This window comes from Geospiza fortis, unplaced genomic scaffold, assembly GCF_000277835.1.
Source record: "Geospiza fortis unplaced genomic scaffold, GeoFor_1.0 scaffold190, whole genome shotgun sequence".
In the NCBI taxonomy this organism is placed as follows: Eukaryota; Metazoa; Chordata; class Aves; order Passeriformes; family Thraupidae; genus Geospiza; species Geospiza fortis.
Window position 1 is genome coordinate 525,598 of NW_005054328.1, and position 6,582 is coordinate 532,179.

Genomic DNA, 6,582 nt, shown 5'->3' on the forward strand with positions numbered 1-6,582 from the left:
CAGCACCGCGGGCAGCGGCGCGCGGGGCCGGGCCCGGGCCGCTCCTCGCCCCTGCGCGAGCCTTCGGGAGCCTTCGGGAACGGGCGTCAGCCTTCGTCAGGCGCTCTTTATGGGAGAGAAAAAGAAAAAAAGCAGCTGTATGGGTTTTTTCCCAAGTGGCGGATGTTCTCTGGGTGTGCAGTGAAACCGGGTGTGTGATCACTGGCTGTGCCTGTCTGCTGGTTACACGTAAGAGCTCTCAAAACAGTCGAAAGTTCTGAAGGAGGAATCATAAAGCATACAAAGAAATAATGGTTATATTTAACAGTCCGCCCTGTTCTCTGATTCAGTAGTGATTATGAACTCACTTAAATCAATGTAGTTCCTCTAAGGAGTGTTTAAAAAACACATTTTTCCCCATTCCTGCATTATTAGCAGTGGCTGCTCTGACAGATTAATGTCAGGCTACCGTGCCGTTCAGTGACAAGGCTCATTTTGTTTTCCAAGTGCTGCTTGTATTGTTAGACTGTGCTGTACCCTCGCTACACCTTCGTAAATTTCCGATTAAGCTGCAAGTCAGATACATCAGGAGAATTTCTTGTGACCAGCAAGACCTTGTGCTCGAGTATTATTAAACTTCAATGATAACCTCTTTAAGGAGAAAAAAGATATTACTGCTGACAACCAAAATTGTTTGAAAAGTCAGGTACTGCTTATCTAGCTGCTATCTAAGAAAGCTAAGTCAACAAGGGCATAAAACAAAAGATTTTGCACAGTCAGAGGGGATAAAAAAGGAGGCTGGATTTGGGGAAGCAAGGTCCAGTTTGACCTCAGCCATAAAAAAGCACACAGCACCATGAAGGACTTAAAGCAGGGAACTGCACAGGACTGTTTTGCATAGCACCATGTAGCTTAGCGTGGTCTTTAAGTTGCCAAATGAATGGATTAAAGTCTACATGCCTTCAGCTCACCAACATCCTCAAACAGTAAAAACTAAATTCTTCTGGGATTTGGGCTCAGGCTGACCTGGCAAAGAGAACCTTACAGTTCAGCTGAAGGCCATCAGAGAGTGCAACAGTGAAGGGGCCAAGCCCTAAGGCCAGTGCTAGAGCTTCTCTACACAAATCTCAGTGGGCAACAACACAGGGCCCTGGCTTAGGACTCTAACCCAGCTGTTGGGAATCTACAAAGGGAGCACAACTAAAAGAATGATGCTCAACTTGTTATAACACTGAGAGTGAACAAGGAACAACATACTTTGCTACCCCTCTTGTTTAGCTTCAGCAACAGTGTTCTGTTAGATGGCAATGACAGAGGTGCTTGCTTTTTATAAGTCCTTACTTTTTATGCTTTGGAAGATTCCAAGCATAAAAGTCTGCAATTGTAAAACCCACCATATCTCAAATTAGGTGGTGTGACAGGGTAGCTGGACTCGGTGTCAGTGTCGCACTAGGTCATAGGTCAAAACTTCATACACTTAGCCCTGCATTTTCATCTTCTTGGAGCTCCCCTCTCCTGTGTAAGATGCAGGAGGTCAACAGAAAGTGTCCTTGGAATTTTTCCCCCAAGCTCCAGGAAAAGAGGCCATGCCAGGAGACATGGCAAATGTATCCTTATGTCCTGGCAATGTTTGGTTGCTAGAAAAGCTTCTCTAGTTAGCGACTGGCAGAGCTTACAGCAGCCTTCAACCTGCTATAACATGCTCTGAAGTGAGGACTGCTGCAGGCAACACTTACTTCTTTTGAACTATGCTCCAGTCTGATGTGCACATGTTGCCCTTCAGCAAGCTATCACAATTGCAGGCAGAGAAGGGAGGGCCTTGCCTGCAAGCTACAGCCTCCAGTTGTGAAGCTCTCTTACTTCCTTGTGAATGGGGCTGGTGAAAGCCTGCCGAGTTGGCTTCACCTGGGTATGTGAGCAAGATTCAGGACTTGTTCACAAAAGTTGACACCAGACCAAGCCCTTCAGATGCACATTCCTAAGCCCACTCCTCCCCTTTAGGGTATTTTATGGGAGCCACTCCCAGGTTTCCCCCTCACCTTAATTACCTTTTTGTAGGGATCAGCTCTGTGTGTGTGTGCATGCTAATGCTAGGAAGGGCTGTCAGTGTAGCTTTGCAGCCCAATCTCTTCTATGATCCTGTGGCTTCAGGCTGCAGCTTTTTTTCCCCAGTGCTTGAATGCAACACGTGGATATTAGGCAAGGGCAAGAATTTGCTTTCTCTTGCACACAAAACAAGGAAATGTATTCTGCCTCACCACAGCTGCAGCAACCACAGCTGCACTGCTGAACCAGATGCACTTGCTGGCCTCTGCCCCTTCCCTTATTGCTGTTCCCCCTCTAGAGTCTCTAGACACCAGTCCCAGAGTGGGGACTGCAGAGTCTCTCTTGAGGTGGACAGAGGAACCCTTGGTAAGTGAGCTGCAGCCACGTGCAGAGCACTAGAGATGGGAGCTGGCATGATCCCAGGCGAGTGTCGAACTGAAGGATGTACTAGGCAATCTGAGGAAACACCTCCTTGGAAGTACACTTAATAGGCTGGAGTTAATGCTCCTTGCCTTGCAGCCCTTGTAAAGTCCCACTGGAAACTGACTATGGTAGGAGGGGCTAGGAGAGCAGAGACACAAATTGTTAGCTCCCAGCATGATTCAGAAGTATCTGTCCATATTACTGGTGTGAGTCAGTGCCTAGAAACATCTTTGCGATCTGTGAAGATAACTCAAAGAATTCCAACCCTTGAGAAATAATTTCAGACATTAAATTGGTCTTGTCTCCAGATCTGAGCTAATTTTTGGTGGACGCAGAAGTCCCTGAATGAAGGTTAAACAGAGTGGCTTTCTTGTTGGTTGGTTTGGTTTAGTTTTAGGTTTGGGCTTTTTAAATGCTTCTGTGGTGGGTTTTTTGTATCTTTTTGTGTTTCAAAAGGATTGAAAAGAAGTGGAAACGCTAACGGGTATTTTGGCTTGTTCTGCTGTGTAGAGGGTTTCTATGCCAGTTACCTAGGAAACTGCTGTAGGATTGAATTTGGATGGATGTGTTGTCAACTGCAAGTGAGTACAGTGGCTTTTCAAGAGATGGGGAAGAGTGTAAAATTCAGAGAAAATATGAATGCCTGTAATGTGATTCCTGGGTAAGATGGTGGTCCTACCTTTTTGACTGGCATTTTGTAGGCACCCTGACAGCCACACACAGGGATAACAGATGGAGTGCATGGCCATGCCTTGGCACCTGAGCTTGAATGCCCTCATGTTTGTAAGCTGGGTTAGCATTCATCTAAATGTCAAACCATGACTGCAAAAAATAGTACTAAGGTTGCTATTAAGCGCTTTGCCCATTTTATTACAACAGAGTTGTAATGATCCAAAGAAATTTTGCAGCCTTTCTAGAAATTTGGACTGCAGCACTGCAAAACCATTTGTAAAAAAAAAAAAAAAAGAGAAATAAAAAGTTCAATAAAAGACATTTAATGATTGAGATACTTCTAAAGGCTTTTGCAATGAACAAAAATGTGACTGCAGAGCTTTTCCTGGAAATCATCGATAATTGGCCTTTTTTAATACAGCAGCAAAACTATGGAAAAGCAAATAAGTGCTTCAGTCTGGGGGAATTCTACTGATGCCTGTCAGCTCTGCCATGATGGGTAAATCTGCAAGTGGTTACTTATCTCACAGGAGCCACAACTTAGAATGGTCCGTGGCTGAAAAAAAATTAGCAAAACAGTGGGGATTACTTAGAATAGAACTCCCACAATTTCTCCTATTCCCTCCCCCATTCCAAAACACACACAGGATTAACATTTGGGCTTATACTGAACACGAATTTCCTTGTATTTCTCCTACAAAGCGCACTTCAAATGGCAAATGCAAACTCCTAGTAGTTTATTCATGTTATGACAGGTGTCATTAGTTGGCAGAGCTACATATAATCTTCAAAGGTTTGGTTTCTTCCCCCGCCCCCAAGCAGGTGAGCAAGTTTCCAGCCTGGAAAAGACAGGTTGTGCTGCTTGTTTTGGGTTAGGCAAGTGCACCAGGTAAGAAGAAGCATTGCCCTTGTTCATCTGGCTAAAGCCCTGAGGCAGAGCCTGCTTCAGAGCCACTTTCTAAGGCCAGCTTGTCCCTATTCCCTGCAGCTGTGCACCCACCAGTGCGCTTACATCCCCTGCATTTCTCTCTGCAGATGCTTCTCTCCTCCCAGGGGTCTAAAATGAATGCTTAACTTACCAGTTCTAACTTCTGGTCTGACTCGGGTTGGGAGTGAGTGCTGCCCAGGCTGTACCTTCAGGGCAGGATCGGTCCCTTGGAACTGAGGGTCAGATGATGGTCCCACCAGATGTCTGGTCAGCTTCTATTGCAGTGCCACATGTACATGACTAAGCCAGAGCACCCTGTGGACATACCTGGACTCTGCATCGGCCTGCACTGCTTACCAGGAGGCCAGGCTGCACAGGCCCAGCTGCTGCTGTTGCTGTCAAAGAGAAGCTGTGGTATCTCCCATGTCTTATCAGCTGCTTATAAGAATATAGACACCCCTGATCACTATTTCTTCAACAACATCTTTAACAATATTTACATGGGAAATTACTCAAAACCTATAAAACTCCATGCTGATGGGCCTGGAGGTGGCTCCAGTTCATCTGTTGCATCCAAGCTTTCCCTCTGGCCTCTGTCTTTGAAGCTGGGCTGAAGTGATATCCAGAACTGGACTCCCTTCCTCCCTGCTCGAGCAGATGTGCACACAAACCTAAGCAGACTCCTCTATTTCAGGCCCATCTGTAACCTGTGTAATGAATAATGTACAATGAATTTGTGGTCTACATGTTTATTAAGTGACTCAGTATTTCCAGTGGAGATTTTGTGCTCATGTTTTTCTCACATCTCAAAACCCACTCACTCTTTTATTATCCCCAACAGCAGTAGGTGATAATAAATTATACAACTGCAGATGACGGTAACTATATCAACAAACAAATTGTATCAATTTTCAGTGTGAGTTTAAAGCTTCGTTTACTGGTTGTGCAAACTCTGAAAATGGAATTTGGGAACACTGCTGCTGTTATTAAATGTTCTAACTGGGCTGTAATCCAAACCTTCCATAAGGCATCTCTAAAGAAGATTTTTGCCTACTGTGTACCACTGCTTTTACATACAAGATTAGGGATTTATGTACGTAAGAGCAGAGAGAGAAATGTAACTAACAGAGCAGTGACAGCTCTGTTTGTTACTCCATGGAAGGGCTGAAAGACAAAAGGCAGCAGTGGTGGATTTCTGAGCTAATCCCCCTTCACTGCATTTGTAGAAACACATTTGTTCTTTCCAAAAAACAAAGGCTTGTAGAAAAGCGTCAGTCAATCAACAGTGCAGCTATATTCTGTGAATTGAAGCAAGCTCACATGCTCTCTAAATTACCCTGGATCCTATTGAAGCTTAATAAGCTACTCAGTAATTTGTATGGCCGTGGAAAGATGTGAGCTTTGCCACAACAGCCGTTTCGAAACAGCCAAAAACTTGTGGCGAGATATTGAAAATAACCACTTTTTGGGAAAGTAGTTGTAGCTGTATTTGGAAAGTTACAGTATCCATTCCAAAAGGAACAGAGACTGTTTGTTGAGAAACCCGTATCTATGTGATAATGGTACACTTCATTCACAGGAAAGAATGCTTGGTCAAATGTAAGAGTGGCTCACCATGGCACGTGGTGTATTCTTGTTTCAATTGAAAACTTTCAATTTTCAGTTGTTTATACTTGTAGGCTATGTGGGAAAATAGGCCATAGTCTCTGTCACTTGCCCAAGTGATGCTTACCACCTAGGTGCTGGATGAACTATACAGGTGGGACGATAAATATGACTGAGACTTTCAGTGAGAGGAGACCATCCTGCAGGCTCTGAATTTCTCCACATAATGATCCTGATCCCTCTGGGTCTGGGACAGGCTGAAGCGATTCAGAGCTGACTAAGCTGCTGCATGACTAAGCCTCCTGGACCTCACCAAACTCAATAACTAATACTTTTAACTGAGCTGCTGATCACCGTCCTGACATGCCAGCTGGGTTTTGCATGTTTCATTGCCCATAAATGTGGTTAGGGCTGTCATGAACCTCTTCTCTCTGCTCCTTTTGCAGTTGTTCCCAGGGGTCGAGAAGAAGCCCTCTCACAGTGGAGCTGAGGAGGTTTCAGCTCAGAAAACTCTTGGAAAAGGGCCCTCAGAGAGACTGAACTTAATGCCCTCCTTTTAATTGCTACTGGGACCTGGCGAAAGTACATATTTGTAATTAAGGTTGGCTGTTAAAGTCTTCTTGAAGCTTGGCACGATTAACTTTGACACTGAGAACTTGAGGCCAGACCTTAGAGCATTTCCTCCTGCAACATGATCAATGTTTGCATGAATAAAACCAGTCACAGATATAAGTCAGTTCTTGTTAATCTGATGATTCTCATCCATGTCCTATACATTACTCTCTATGTTTTTAAAACAGCTGTCACTGCCCACTGCACTGGCAGTGCCCAGTAATTGCTCCTCCAGCCAGCCCTCCTTCCTTAGACAACTTCTGTGTTCCCCTTGTTTTCCAATGTCTTCCAGCTGAGGATCAGGGCTCTTGTTACTG